General features: G+C 42.0%; 1 long non-coding RNA gene across 1 annotated transcript; it reads left to right on the top strand.

Annotated features, from left to right (window-relative positions):
* Positions 1–1,904: 1,904 nt before the first annotated feature.
* LOC148684628 (uncharacterized) lies at positions 1,905–5,549 on the top strand. Its single transcript, XR_015945880.1, has 2 exons — positions 1,905–2,434; positions 2,477–5,549. It is a non-coding gene; the product is annotated as an uncharacterized LOC148684628 (long non-coding RNA).
* Positions 5,550–16,015: the final 10,466 nt, after the last annotated feature.

The following is a 16,015-nucleotide window of genomic DNA, read 5'->3' as shown; positions in this document are numbered from 1 at the left end:
GACATGAGTCAGCAGTGTGCTGCAGCAGCTAAAAAAGCCAATGCAATTCTGGGCTGCATCAATAGGAATATAGCATCTAGATCAAGGGAAGTAATAGTACCACTGTATTCTGCTCTGGTCAGACCTCACCTGGAGTACTGTGTCCAGTTCTGGGCACCACAGTTCAAGAAGGATACTGACAAGCTGGAACGTGTCCAGAGGAGGGCAATGAAAATGGTCAAAGGCCTGGAAACGATGCATTATGAGGAATGGCTTAGGGAGCTGGGTATGTTTAGCCTGGAGAAGAGAAGGTTAAGGGGTGATATGATAGCCATGTTCAAATATATAAAAGGATGTCATATAGAGGAGGGAGAAAGGTTGTTTTCTGCTGCTCCAGAGAAGCGGACACGGAGCAATGGATTCAAACTACAAGAAAGAAGATTCCATCTAAACATTTGAAAGAACTTCCTGACAGTAAGAGCTGTTCGGCAGTGGAATTTGCTACCAAGGAGTGTGGTGGAGTCTCCTTCTTTGGAGGTCTTTAAGCAGAGGCTTGACAGGCATATGTCAAGAATGCTTTGATGGTGTTTCCTGCTCGGCAGGGGATTGGACTGGATGGCCCTTGTGGTCTCTTCCAACTCTACGATTCTATGATTCTGTTGTGGATATGGGACAAATAAGCAAACACTGGCAATTTCTACTGCTTTTTCAATTTTTGTCAGAATTCTCCTATGTCCATGGAAATAATTAGTCTGTGCCTCTTGACTCAGGCATGGCATGAACTATTTCTGTCCCATGGAATGGAGGTGTCCTCCTACCTCTCTGACAGTAGAGCTGCAGCAGGCCACTCTACTAGACCTGGATCTAAGCTGGGTACATCACCATAAACCCACAATGCCATTTATCAATGTCCGCCCACAAAGTATCAGCATATGTGGATCTGCCAGATTCTTTTGATAGCTACCATATACACCCAAGTGCAACAAAACGGTATGATGAACCTGAAAATGAGGAAATTTGCCCATCCTACTTTTAAGCAGAAACGTGGGATGTTAGGACTTTAAACCTGAGACGCTGGCAAATTAGCAAGGTCATGTAATGCTGTGGACTCTCATGTGCTGATTGCTGTATCGTGTGCAGAGGCAGTGAAAGTGGCTTCGGATGTGAGAAGACCTGCTTGGTCGTAAATCAAGCCATAAAACAAGGGAGGAACCGAGAGAGCTGCGTAAGTGAAGGCTTACAGCTTTAATTAACTGCAAAAGGCTAGTTTGATCTCCCGTTGTGTTTTTTGCCAATAAACACAAGACGGTGGCAGATTGCTAGTGAAGACACGGAGGGGAAAAGTTTAAAAGGCTTCAGAGAAGGCTCAAAGCGTCTGAAAAGTGAGTAAAGTAAATCCCAAGGGGGAAGAGAAGCAAGGGCACTCAGAGGGGGTGGCAACAGACCCCAATAATGGCAGCAGAAAATTTCCAGGTTCCCTTTCCAAAGCTGAACTCTGCTAATTATGTGCAGTGGTCTAAGAGGGCTCAAGTCTGGTTGGAAGCCAAAGAAGTTTGGGCGGACTATGTCCAGAGGCGAAAGCCAATTGTGGCTGTTGCAGCAGATGCCACAGCAGAGCAACAGGCTGCTGCACATGCTCAGAATAGAGAGCATGATAAAATGGATACTAAAGCTAGATGCATGTTAATGGTATCGATAGATGACTCTCAACTGCCCCATGTGGAAGGCTTAAGGTCTGCATTTGAAATTTGGGAAGCCCTTAAGTGTATTCACCATAGAGCCACGCCCAGAGAGAAGGTGAATTCCCAGTGTGGGGGAACTGGCAGGCAGAGCTGTAAGGAAGTCTCACAAGTGTCTGCTATGGCCAGCAAGTCATGTTTTCGATGTGGCAGCAGATTTCATCTAATAACAAAGTGCCCAGAAAAGCAACAGGAGTTTCAGCAACCCAAGGCCAGTTTCCAGAGCTACAGAGGAAGACAACATGAGAACTACAAGAGTCAACGACCCAGAGGGGGAGAAGTTGCTGATAAGGGACTGTCTGCAATGGTAGTGCAACAGAGCTCTAAAAGGAACCCACAAACCTTGAAATGGGTAATTGACAGTGGGGCGTCGCACAGTTTAGTATCGGCGACATCTTGTGGCAGTCTTAGGAACTGCAAGACTTTACCAGTTGCAAAAACTGTGACTATAGCAGACAATAGCAAACGAGAAATGAACCTTAAAGGTACCATTTATGTTAATTGTTTGCAAACTAACCTTCCTGTTTTTGTTCTTCCAGGAATGAAGAATGGACTTTTGAGTGTGTCAGGCCTGGTAAAAAGTGGTTTTAAGGTTGAGTTTGAAAAAGATGTGTGCACTATTTCAAAACAGGGGAAGGAGCTAGTTAAAATTCCCTGTGAGGAAGGGCTTTTTGTTTTGGATGAAGAGCAGTTGGCAGCAGGCAGCTGTTCAACAGGTAAAGCTCAAGAGCAGTTGGCAGCAGGCAGCTGTTCAACAGGTGAAGCACAAGCTAAATGTGTAAATAAGGCTCCTCATACAGGTTGTGCACATTTACTACATAGAAGGTTAGCTCATATATGCTTTAAGTATGTAAGCAAGATGCCAGATTTAGCTGAGGGGTGTAACCTTAAACCCTGTTCGAATTTTTTGGATTGTTGTGCTTGTAAACACTCTAAGGTTAAGACATGTAACTACCCTAGATCTGATAGAGTAAGCAAGAAACCCTTTGAGCTAGTACACACAGATGTGTGTGGACCCTTTCCGGTCAAGTCCCTTGGAGGTGCGAGATTTATGCAAATTTTAGTGGATGATTTTTCAAGGGCCAGTTGGGTTTTCTTTCTGAAAGAAAAATCGCAAGCAGCATCAATTCTGATGGATTGGATTGAAGAAGTAGAGTGTAAATTTGACACTAGGGTGCGCAAGATACAATCGGATCGTGGTGGGGAGTATGTGAACCACACGCTAGCGACATGGTTAAAACGGAAAGGTATAGTCCATAGACTTACCAATCCCTATTCACCACAGGAGAACTCAGTTGCGGAAAGAAAATTCCGAACATTGCAAGAAGCCATTGCTGCTTTACTGTTTGATTCTGGATTACCACAGCGTTTTTGGGCAGAGGCTGCGCTGTATGCTAATTATTCCTTTAATAGAGTGTACAACAGCACAGTAGGCAACACTCCTTACTTCATGTTGTTTGGTAAGAAACCAAAAATTGACCATCTAAGAGTTTTTGGATGTCGTGCTTATGTGCTGGTGCCTAGGGCACAATGCAAGAAAGGTGATCCCAGATCTAAAGAAATGATTTTCTGTGGTTATCAAGCAAACACAAAAGGTTGGAGATTTGTAAATGTAGAAGGTAATCAAACAAAAATCACAATCAGCAGAAGTGCTGAATTTTGTGAACAAGATGGTTGGAATAGAATCCATGGTAATTCTGACATACTATTTGATGTGTCAAATGAAAAAGATCAGACACAGGTCCCAAGGCGAGAATTAGTTCCAGAACAGGCTGAGGAATCTGAGTCTGAGGATGAGGGTGAGAAACCTTCTAGTTCACACAAGTTTGAAAAGTCAGAATCGTCTAGCCCAGTAGGTTTACCTGTACAGCAAGGGAGACGAGTAAAGTCAGAATCAGAAAGTCCTTCAACTGCTAGTGACAAACAGGTGACAACCAGTGATTCTGGGTCAGAGGGGGCAACTGATGGAGCATCGCAGGAACTGCCAAGGCGTTCCAAGCGTACCAACAAAGGGAAACCTCCAGAAAGGTATCAAGCCATTAGTGTTTGGGTAGGATTGGCGAATTGCGAACCTGAAAGTTTTGAGGAGGTAGAGCAATTACCCAAGGAGGAGGCCAGTAGGTGGCATGAGGCCATGCAGAAAGAGTTGAATTCTATGAAGGAGCTTGGTGTATATTCCATCTCCAAACTGCCAGAAGGTACCAAGGCAATAAGTTGCCGGTGGGTGTATAGAATAAAGACAACAGTAACAGGGAAACCAGAGTACAAAGCAAGGCTTGTAGCTCGGGGTTTTTCACAAAGTAAAGGGGTACACTACTCTGAAATTTATGCGCCCACTTCAAGGAGCGAAACTCTACGTGTACTCCTAGCGGTTGCTGCTCAGAGAGGATTCAAAGTGAATCACTTTGATGTCTCAACTGCTTATCTTCATTCAGGTCTAGCTGAAGAACTTTATATGGAGCTACCGCCAGGATTGAAAGGTGATAGGTCAAATCAAGTTTGGAAGTTACACAAGTCTATTTATGGACTCAAGCAGTCAGCTCATAATTGGAATGAATTTCTAAATGATGTTTTGGTAAGCATTGGCTTTAGCAGGAGTAAAGCTGACAACTGCTTATATTTCAGAGGTTCAGGAGACACTCAAGAATCTTTGCTTGTTTATGTAGATGACCTGATTTATACTTCAAAGACACAAAAGCAGGTGGAAAAGCTGGCCAAGAAGTTAAGTAAACACTTCAAAATTAAGAATCTTGGTGCTGTAAAGGTCTATCTTGGTGTTCAGATAGATAGGACCAAAAATGGCGGTTTCTTGCTGAATCAAAAAGGCAAAATATTGCAAATGTTGGAAAGGTTTGGCATGGCAGAGTGTGCAGGTGTTAGAACACCTATGGAAATGGGTTTTGTAAAAGAAAGTGAATTCAAGGATAGTGCTGAGTTCAAATGTCCTGAAATCTTTCAATCAGCTCTGGGAAGCTTATTGTACCTTTCGCAATGGAGTAGGCCAGACATTGCTTACGCTGTTAACTTACTCAGCAGGGAAGCTTCAAAACCTAGTGTAAATGCATGGAAAGGAATTCAAAGAGTCTTAAGATATTTACAATACACCAAAGATTTTTGCCTTGAATTGTCTTCTGAAGGGCAAGCACAGCTTACTTGCTGGGCAGATAGCGATTGGGCAAATTTAAGGGATAGAAAATCAGTGTCTGGCTGTGTAGTAAAATTTGGAAACTCTCTGATTGGATGGCGTTCGAAGAAGCAAAACCTGATTACTTTATCGTCAACAGAAGCCGAATTCTGTGCCTTATCTGAATTATGTAGAGATCTAGAATTTTACAAATGTCTGGCACAAGAGATGTGTGAAAAGTCCATCACGCCCATCACTATATGGGGTGATAATCAGCCATGTCTTAAATTAGCACAGAATGGTCAGTTTAAAGGTCGTACAAAACATTTGGATATCAGATTTCAAAATGTTTGTCAAACAGTGAGAGCGGGAATTGTTAAATTAAGTTACTGTCCAAGTCATGAAAATTTAGCTGATGGATTTACAAAACCGCTTGGGTTTCAGCGTCATGAAGAATTTTGTGAAGGAATGGGTCTGAAATAACTTTGTAGAAATTTATTTTTTGCCAGCGAGAGGGGGTGTTAGGACTTTAAACCTGAGACGCTGGCAAATTAGCAAGGTCATGTGATTTAAGTTGTTAAGTTGTTAAGATGCTCAGTATATATAGAGCGTTTGTTTTGTTTGCCTGTGGGGTGTGGAGCAGTCATGTCTGAAAGCTCTGGAGGTGTTTCTGTTATTTTTCTACAATAAAGCTGTCTTCAAAAGTTGAGCTTGGTGAGTTGTTTTCTGCTGCAAAGCTACAAGAATTCTACAACAAGAAGAATCCAGCCGCTGTGCTTAATGCTCTGCAAAGAGAACTGTTTCTGGTCTGTATAGCGCAGCAAAAGCGTTTTTACTGGACCAGTGCAGAAAACCTCTTTATGGGATACTGGTAGATAGTTTGCTATGTTGAGAGGGTATTTTAATCTGAACCAATGCTTGTTTTTTCCTTTAAAATATTTAGGGATACTCTCATTTTCCTACTCATATTGAAATACTGCCCCTCAATGAGGCCAAACTAAGATTCACAAAATGTTTAGGGGTATGTGTACCCCTGTGACCCCCCAGACAAAGCACTGGTCTGAATCCCCTCCGCAACAGTGGCTTGAGGGCATTTTTATTTTAGTGAAATTCATTAACTCTCCAAAATCTGTTTCTTTTATTTTACCTTTCTTCTTCCTCTTGCATTACCAATAGCTGTTCACATATGCTGCAGTACCAATTCCCGAATCCTTAGCATATCCCGATTTGTCCTTTGGGATAAGAAAAATAAAATAAAATCTAATTTCCGTGCATAAAGGCGTTTTTGCAGTGCTGCCAATAAATCCCCCACCCCCATCTGTACTACATCTATTGTGGATGCTGCTAATGCTCTAAAGAGAAGGAAGACAATCATTTTCAAAGTGGATGCACATTCTGATCAATGCGACTCTTTCATTTGGTTCACAAACATGGAATTTAAATATAGTTGCTAACATTGCTTCATTTAATAAATCCATATCTACATTTTTGTGAGAGCTTTACAACAAATGAAGAACAAATGAACAATATCCAAAGAATTAAAAACTAAGATATAGCAACTGAAATAGCAGGGGGCTCAAGCTAGTAAAAAAAATCTCAGTATGTGGAATGTGGAATAAACATGTTTTTGATGCCCACTCAAAAGAAACCAAAACAATCTAAGAAAAATCCAAGAAATTTTTTGGTCAGGCATAGCTCTAGTGGCTTTAGCCCAAACGTAGCAGAGTTTTCCTGCACAGCGCAGAAGCTAGTTGAGATGGAAATGACTAGTCGGCTAGACGCAGAATAACTATTTACAGGATTTATTAAAAGAAAATAAAACCAGCAGAGTTTCTGCATACAAAGCAAAGCAAAATAAATCCTCTCTGTCTCTCTCTCCAACCATACGCAGCACTCCTACTCCTAACACCCAACAAGAAACAACTGTGCTAGCAATGTCTTACAATGTCTAATAACAAAATTATACAGTACAAGGTAATAAAATCAACCTAGCTTAAAAGCAATAATTAAAATACCATACCCTCCAACACCTGGACAGCAAAATCCAGGACATCATCTTCCGGGGTGCCATCTTCCTGTTTTTTTCTTGTGACAGCACAGTGGCCATTTGGGAAGCTGTGATGTCATGCAATTTTGTGTCACAATTCTGCCCTGTCTCCCCAAAAAGTGCTTTTTTGGGCAACACACAATCTTGGCTTTCAGCAGGGATAGCAGCATAGCTGCTATGTTATCCCTTTTTTTAAGGGAAATTCCATTATGCTGAATAGGCTTCCGCACGAGAAAAGGGAAAACTTGGCAGCTATGGATAGCAGCACAAAATCATGCAATAGCACAGCACCCAAAATGGCCACCATTCTCTTTGGTACATTTTAAACCAGCAATTAAATACCAGCATGCAGTGATCAGCATCACCTGCACCTTAATTTTCAAAGGCCTGTCTGGACAAAGGATATCAAAGAGGGAGCCAGTCTTCTAGGAAGGGAATGCCATAATATGGCAGTAGCCCTTGCTGATGTTGATGGGTCAGAGAGAAGGTTAGCACCCAGCCACGTTTGCATATTAAAATATGAACTTTTAGGTAGCCTGGGCCCAAACCGCATATCCTTTATAATGTCCTTATAAAGTTTTTTGTTCACCATCTCAATGTCAATCGGAGCAAGCAAGGCAGTTCCAGTGCCATGGCCAGGCCAGAAGTCACATGCATTTCAAAAACAGGGGAGTGGAACCTGTGACCATCCTTATGTTGTTGGACTCCAGATCCCATCAGCCCTAGTCCACATAACGAATGGTGAAGGATGATGTAGTCCAGAATACCTGGAGGCCAGCTTATGAGAACGATTGGAGGTGGGGACCAGTGTCTCACACGCGACACCCCAACATCCTAATGTCCTGACATTGCACATGTGACGTCAGGACATTGGGAGGAGCCAGGAGCAGAGCCAAACCCGGCAGCCATGTGACATCAATGGCCAATGACTCCTCCTCTGCCTCCTTTTGTGCTAACACCGACGGGAGGCTGCTTCAACCCTCCTTCCCCCATGTGGCAGGAGGAGAAGGAGCCTCTGCACGTTTCAAACATGCCCCCCCCCAAAAAAATAGGGCCCCAAAAGACCTCAGCCCCCTGCAGTTGGTGCCCCAATAGTGGAATCTCAGAGGATGCATTGCAAATGTGCCTTCTCCGAGGAAAGGATGCAGAAGATTCCAGCCTTAATCTTCAGTTCTGCTAGTATATAAGAGCTACCTGGGTTTTGTTGTTGTTTTTTTACTTACTCCTGTTCTCTTACAAAGGAATTGTGAATCCATTCCAGTTAGTGTTAGAGACAAGTCTGACTAATTATACTGATGAACTGTATTTCTAAAAAGAGGTTCTCCAATTGCCTCTCTGTCCCAGCACGCCTTTGATCTTTTGCACGGGTCACGGTTGTCTAACCTAATTAGACTGCAAGGGCTTCCCCCATCTTTAAGACTGAAACAGTTTGCAAGCAAGACTTAACACGGTGCCCCCTCTCTCTGAGACATCCTCCTACCACACCATTTAATTTCCTTTTAACATTCAGCCTGAAAAGGAGCTTTTTTTGCAGCTCAGAAATCAGGCCATTCCATGAACATTGCTTTGTCTTTATTCTTTACTAAGATGCTACATTAATTACTAGATACACACTGGAACAAATGGATGGATGGACGATTCCCGACACAGTGAATTGGATAAATAGGAGATATGGGCATTTGAACTTGAGATCATGATAGTTCACTGGTGCCTCCCTTGCCTGAGTGCTGGGATGCTGATTTTGGCTTTCTTGTCCACCTCTTCACCTTCTGTGGATCTGAACAGGAAGCAAAGGAGCTCAGCAAAATTGGAGAGGGTCAGAAATAAAAAAAAAGATTCAGAAGTGTCCTCCTATATAACGAAGCCTTCCTTAAAGATCAAGTCTCTGCAGGTAACCATAGAAATAAGTGGCAGTCAAGACTCAGATCCACCAACACTTGCAATCAAAGGAAAGTGATAACATGAGATAAGTCTTTTTGATCTGCATTGGCAGCTCTGATAGAAGCCGGAGAAATCCAGGCTCTGTTGCAGGAAGTCTCTTCTGTTACATTTCATCTTGTTTCAGAAAACAGCGTAAAAAGAAATGACAAAAGCAGATGGGGTCTGGATCAATGTTTCAACTTTCCAAATGCTCTTAGATTCGTATGTTGCACACATATAAGGCTTCCAGTCTTCTTGCTAATTTTAGCCATTTCTGCTTGCCTGGAATGATCACCACGCATCACTTCCCTTGCAATCTTGTTTTACATCTTCACTCAACACCTATTTGTTTTGGCAGACTTATCCAAGATAACATGCCTTTGTAGATTTCAAATGCTAGATTTTATCTTAAAATGTTTCCCAGTCTGGGGTGTAATTGCTTTGAAAATAATAATAATAATAATAATAATAATAATAATATGAATCAGTTCCTCTGATCTCTGAACAAACCAAGACCAACAGATTTCTTTGAGATAAGACATTTAGGTTTTTGAAGACTTTGCTGCTGCTGCTGCTGCTGCTGCTGCTGCTGCTGCTGCTGCTGCTGCTTTTGTGGTCTTCATCATTGCTGACTATGCTTCTGTTTGTTTGTATGTTAGGATTTTGTGATTTTACTGCCACATTATCTATGATTATGTTATGTCTTGCTCATGTATATTGCTTTGGGGGCCTCGGGGCAATAAATAAATAAATCAGTCATAAATACAGTACTTGGAATGAATGACTGAACAAATACCACCACCATGCCTGGAAACAAAATTCAAGATGGTATACAATTTTTAAAATAATTTAATAATTCATTTATTTAGCTGGGAACATGCTTGTTGCATGTCCTGGCTCCTTCCATTGAGAGCCAGTGTGGTGTAGTGGTTAAGAGCGGTAGACCCCTAATCTGGAGAACCGGATTCGCGTCTCCGCTCCTCCACATGCAGCTGCAGGGTGACCTTGGGCTAGTCACACTTCTCTGAAGTCTCTCAGCCTCACTCACCTCACAGAGTGTTTGTTGTGGGGGAGGAAGGGAAAGGAGAATGTTAGCCGCTTTGAGACTCCTTCGGGTAGTGATAAAGCGGGATATCAAATCCAAACTCTTCTTAACAAAATTGTATTCCTTGTTGAGTCTTACACCCATCTTTGTGTGTGCTCTCTGCAGGCCTCCTGCCCAGGAGCTAGATGGGTGCTGTGTTGTATGGGCTCCCTGTCATTTTCTCTGACCTCAATCCCTACTCTGGTTCAACCAGAGACTGAGAAGGATTGCCTGGGCAGCCATTGTCACTTGCTCCAGAACTACATCTAAGTTCAGAGGATGTGGTTTCACCCAACTCATCAACTCCGAGGGCACTCCCCCAAGGCAAACCTTGCTTCTCCTTTGCCGTAGGAGTCAGAAGCCCTTTGAGAAATGGACAGCTCCTCACAGGGCTTCACAAAAACAAACAAACAAACAAAAATACAAAGAATGGAATCCACCAAAAGCTAACCTTTTTTCAGCTATTTAATCCCTTCCGTTTAATCAATGGGGTTAAAAGCAGCTTGATTGTGCCTAATTATTCAAAACACCTTTACTTGTTACTCAAAAAAGATGTTTAAACTTCATTATTGGGGTTCATGTTCTATTTAGATCACTTGTACACCTGATTTACATATGTCAATGGGTCTTAGGAATGACTAATATTCTCTCCACTGAGGTTGTTATGGTTTTTTTTGTAAGTGTGCAAGCTCAGGAATGACTGGAATTTCTTGTATGGACAAAGTATTTATTACAAAATATATGCTCAACTAGGCCTTACTGAGGGTTTGATTTCTTTTTTCTTTTAAAAAAATAATCCCCAGAAATAATAACTTGGGGTGATATTGGAAAAAAATTGCTCCCAGTTGAGCTGAGGAGACTGGGGAAAGGTTAAGGCAAATCACTGCTAAGCTTATTCCAGATCAGATAAAGTTTAGAGTTTTGATAATAAAGTTGGCTCTGAACACCTAGCATTTATGCTGTATTTATCAGATACGCTTTTCAATTGAATTGTAATGTCTTGTGAGGGTATCTTAACTTTTTATCAAGACTGCTTTTTATGGCTATTTAATCTTTTCCAGGTTTCTTAATGAGCTAGACCCGCCTTTCATGCCAAGATTTATAATTGTTTTTTAATTAAGAAGTCATCAAACAGCACTTGACAGGCCATTTTCTGCCTCAGTACAAATGTTTTCTTGATTAAATTTTAGATACAGTCAACATCCTGTAAATCAGAAATGTTCTGTATTCTCCTTCCCATAGTCCCTGAATACATGCGACAGGTTTATTCTCTGTCAATAATGTCTATTTGTTTTCTGGAACAATACATATTAACAACGAGCTGTGGGGCTTACATGAGCTTAGTTTACGATGCATGAGCCTAGAAAACAGGGGGGAAGAGAGAACTGCATCCAACACAATCATAACTGTGATGTGGATAACTGGCAACTGGTATAAGAAAAAGGGAAATGGTAATAATAATAATAATAATAATAATAATAATAATAATAATAATAATTTATTATTTACACCCCGCTCTGGGTGGCTTCCAGCCGAATATTAAAAACAGTACAGCATCAAACATTAAAAACTTCCCTAAACAGGACTGCCTTCAGATGTCTTCTAAAAGTCAGATAGTTGTTTATTTCCTTGAGATATGATGGGAGGGCGTTCCACAGGGCGGGTGCCACTACCAAGAAGGCCCTCTGTCTGGTTCCCTGTAACCTCACTTCTCGTAATGAGGGAACCGTCAGAAGGCCCTCGGTGCTGGACCTCAGTTTCCGGGCTGAATGATGGGGGGTGGAGACGTTCCTTCAGGTATACAGGACCGAGACCATTTAGGGCTTTAAAGGTCAGTAGCAACACTTTGAATTGTGCTCGGAAACGTACTGGAAGCCAGTGTAGATCTCTCAGGACCAGTGTTATGTGGTCCCGACGGTCACTCCCAGGGACTAGCCTAGCTGCCGCATTCTGGATTAATTGCAGTTTCCAGGTCACCTTCAAAGGTAGCCCCACGTAGAGTGCATTGCAGTAGTCCAAGCGGGAGATAATGCCCTACAGACTTTGGTTAATGCCCTAAAGACTTTTCTATATAGCTTCACATGTCAATGGGCTTGCAACAAACCTTTTTTAAAAAATCCTTTATCAGATTTTGATATTACATGAAAAACAAAGCAAAAAAAACCCCATGATGACACAAGAATCAATGAAGCACAAAGAATTGACATATTTTTCCTTTATAATACAGAAAATCATCGCAAAAACCAGACTGGTCGTGGATGCTTCTTTTCACTTGGGTATGCTTAGGGTAAAGGGGGAGGGTGGAATATGAAGTGTCCTCTCCATAAAGTGATCTGGGTCATTGTTGGATAGAACAGAACTCCATCTCTATTTACATAAAACAGAATGGGTCTCCTGATGCACTCAAAGTTATCCCTCCCATTTAGCTGCCCCTCTAAGTGCATCAAAGTGATATGCCAATCACTCAGATAAGGCTGTGTCCCATGCTTTAGCTCACCATCCTTTCATAGTGAATCCAGATGTCTTCCAGTCACTAGCTCTTTTCAAGAGGGCTGCTTCAATGAATAAATCCAAAGACGAAAACAGTTAAGCTTGCTGTGCAGCTGTTCTGTGCAGTGGGTAGGGACGAGCAGGTTGTGCTCTGTTGTCACGCTCTGGCTTGAGGAAGATATGGAGCCCAAGGATGGGCTATGGAAACTAGGGCAGGCTCATTCTCAATCTCCCACATTGAGTTCTATGAGGCATTGTATTGAGCTCCAATTGGCAAATAAAGCTGAAGCAATTCTATCCCCTGCCAGTGTTAGGAAGTGTCAGACTTCAGGAAATAGACTTCCTCCTCCCTTGGCAGTAGATAAGCAGAACAAAGATAAAGGAGTCTTCTTACCAGTTAGAGACTTTAATGATCACAGCGAGAGAACAAAGAATCCATTTCCTAGGAATGGCGGTGCTCGCAATTAAGGGTTCCACCCACTTCCTCCCTAGTCACTCATGTCACTACTGCACCTTTTAACCTAAGTTCGTAACCACTGTGCTTTCTGTGCTGCCACCTTATCTGCTCTTCTTGACCTTGGGCTGAGTGGATGAACACTTTCCAGAGAAAGGGAGTCTGTTAACTCTCTCTCTCCCAGTGCTTATCCTCCTAGCTGTTCCCCATCCATTATTTCCCAGCTTCTGCCTTCTGAACTATGTCCCTCTGCAAACCACTGTTCCAAATCTATACTGTCCTCCTGCTCCTGTGAAGAGTCAGGATTCTAATCTGGAGCAAGGGGAGGGGAGGCTCCCACCATTCCTTCTCAGTGCAGCCCTCCTCAGCATGGTCTCTGACAGGGAGCGGGCATGGCCGCCACTCACACAAAGAATACAGAAGCTCAAAAGTTATTCGAAACTCAACATCTCAGAGTTATTCAACTCTCCTTCATTGGAGGTTTTTAAGCTGGGGTTGGATGGTCATTTGTTATGGATGCTTTAGTTGAGATTCCTGCATTGCAGGGGGTTGGACTAGATGACTTTCGGGGTACCTTCCAACTCTACAATTCTATGGCTATGTGAAATATTAAATCTGCCTGTATCACTATTTCTCAAGGCCTATGAAGATGTTCACACAGTACAGCATCCCCTCCGGGGTATGAACTGCAGGTATGGAGCATACACAGAATCATTTCTAGAGGGCTTGGTCAAATATTAAATATTGTAGCATTATCAAATTCTGTCCAATATGAACTACTGTTGCATAACAGCCATCAAGTAGTGGTCAAATACTAAATACTATTACATGGTAAATATTAATAATGGCAAATATTGAAATCAAATATCATCAACTACACATATCAAATGTTCAGTGAATATTTGGAGAAGAGTTGAATACACAGGAATCTGTCAGTCAATATTTGACATTTTTTTCAAAAATAAAAAACATAGGGGAGAATTTTGTTTCATTTACAGCTAGCAACCCATAGGGTGACTCCTAAAGGAAAAGGTCTTTAGACCATTATCACACAACACAAAAAATGCCTTGGAGCCTCTCTGAGGTGTTCATGTGTGACATGAGTGAATGAGGTTAAGGAAGGACACATGATGGAAGGGGGGCATTTTAAAACTGAATGTTCATTCTTCCCCATGTAGTATCTACATTTTGCATGACTGACCGTCTAACTGCAAAAAGCACTTTTGTGTTAGCCATGAAAACAGCTTTAGATGGAATGGAAAGGTTTTTCTTCCTATTAGAGCCATTCTCCTAACGGATAGTATAATACTTCCAGCTGACCCAAGAAAACATGGTCATATACTAAATATTATAACATTATCAGGACCAGGTTACTTGAAAAACCACCTTAGTCCTTATATGCCCAATAGATCACTGTGGTCTGCAAGAGAGTAATTCAGAACAGGGCTTTTAGCAGGGCTGCCCTTGTTCCAGGAATTGCATTCTTGTCAATATATGACAGCTGGCTACCATCACTTTCTGGAAACAACTGAAGATATTTTTGTTCCAATACTCTGTCCCAGCTGGATAAATGGGTCTTTACTATGAGTGTTCGGCTGTTAGGGTTTTAGGCTTGTTTTCAATGTACTTGTTGCTTTTCTGTTTTTAACTATTTTTCATTATTTTATATGTAAATTGTCTTGAGATGCTGGTTTACAAGGTGGTTAATAAATCAATGTTCACCACCATCATCAAATACTGTAATATATGTGTGATTGCATCACAGCAAACAGGAAGCTGTCCAATATTACTGAAGGACAAATAATGCTGTAAAATACTGAAATCAAATCAATATTTCAAGTAATGAAATTTAATTAAATGCAAATATCAAAAGGAGGAAAGGGAACAAATGTTGTTTCCCTAAGAGAAAACATTGTGCTTTATAGAAAACAAGCACAACTGTAATCTCCCTTCAGATATATTCCAAAATATTACCAGGTGACAATTTCATCTAGTTGATTGCCTTCTGTTTAAAACGCCTCTGATCTTTCAGAGTTTGTATTGTTTGCTCTTTGATATTTGTGGATCATAAAAGAGATCAAACGAGAATGATGTGATGGCAATTTGACAAAATTGCTCAAAAAAGACATTAGCTGGGAAAATGCAGATAAGAGCATGTTTGATAAAAGCAACTGGTGGGGAATTGTTCTCCAAATGGAGAACATCTAGGGTGATGTTGCTGTCCCTGAATAGGGGGCACAATTTTGGGTGACTTTTTTCTTAGTTCTTGCTCCTCAGCTGAGCCAAAATCTCTCAGAAAATGTGCTTTTTCTGATATGCTTTCTGAGAATTTGTTTTCGAATGAGGGTGTGCCTTGTACCTTTGAACTTCTGTTACTTCCCTCTGCCTATTTCGTTCTCTGGAGTACAAAAAAACGAGCAGATTAGAATCCCTAAATCATACTATGAGAAGCCAGCTGATAGGCCAGTTTGGCCGGCTCCATGCTTGTTGTAGAGGTTCAGAGGGACAACACCCCCAACCAATGGGTCTCCAGCTCGGTGATCTCCAGCAAGAGCAAACCTGCCCACTATCCTCTAGAACATGGCTTCCACCATCAAACTGCTGTGGCCAGCAAGGAATGTCTCCTGATATTCAGTCAAAATGTACCCTCCTGTAATTTAACTTGCCGTGTCTTCTGGGGCTTCAGAGAGCAAGCTCTTTTCTCTCTGTGTGAGACAGTCCTTCAAATATTTGAAGAGTGCTATCATGTCTCCCATCTCCCTCCCTCTCCCTCTCTCTCTCTCTCTCTCCCCAGGTGATACATAGCCTATTAGTTCAACCTCCTCCCTCTAGGACTTGTTTTCCCTACCACTTCCCCACTCTGAACCCATTCCAGTTTGTTGATATCATTGTAAAGTGCAGCACCTCAGACTGGACACGGTACTCTAGAGAAGGTCTGACTAACCGCATCTCAAGGTGGTAATGGGGAAAAGTGATATGAAACTGGTAGCAGAGATTTCTGCTGGGGTATTAGCTGCCAGGGGAAATCAAGGAGAAAAATGGGCCATTTAGACATTATGGAGGATCAAATAAAGACACAAGGAAGTGGGTCAAAGTCTCTTCCCCACCTCGGGGGGAGGAGATGTTGTGGGCGCCACGAGGCCTTCACGTGGGGGGGAATGGTTAGCATTCCCCCCAG

The sequence above is a fragment of the Zootoca vivipara genome, chromosome 9, assembly GCF_965207765.1.
Source record: "Zootoca vivipara chromosome 9, rZooViv2.hap1.1, whole genome shotgun sequence".
Taxonomy (NCBI): domain Eukaryota; kingdom Metazoa; phylum Chordata; class Lepidosauria; order Squamata; family Lacertidae; genus Zootoca; species Zootoca vivipara.
Note: the sequence above shows the minus strand (reverse complement) of the source record. Positions and strands in the feature narration are given on the sequence as shown.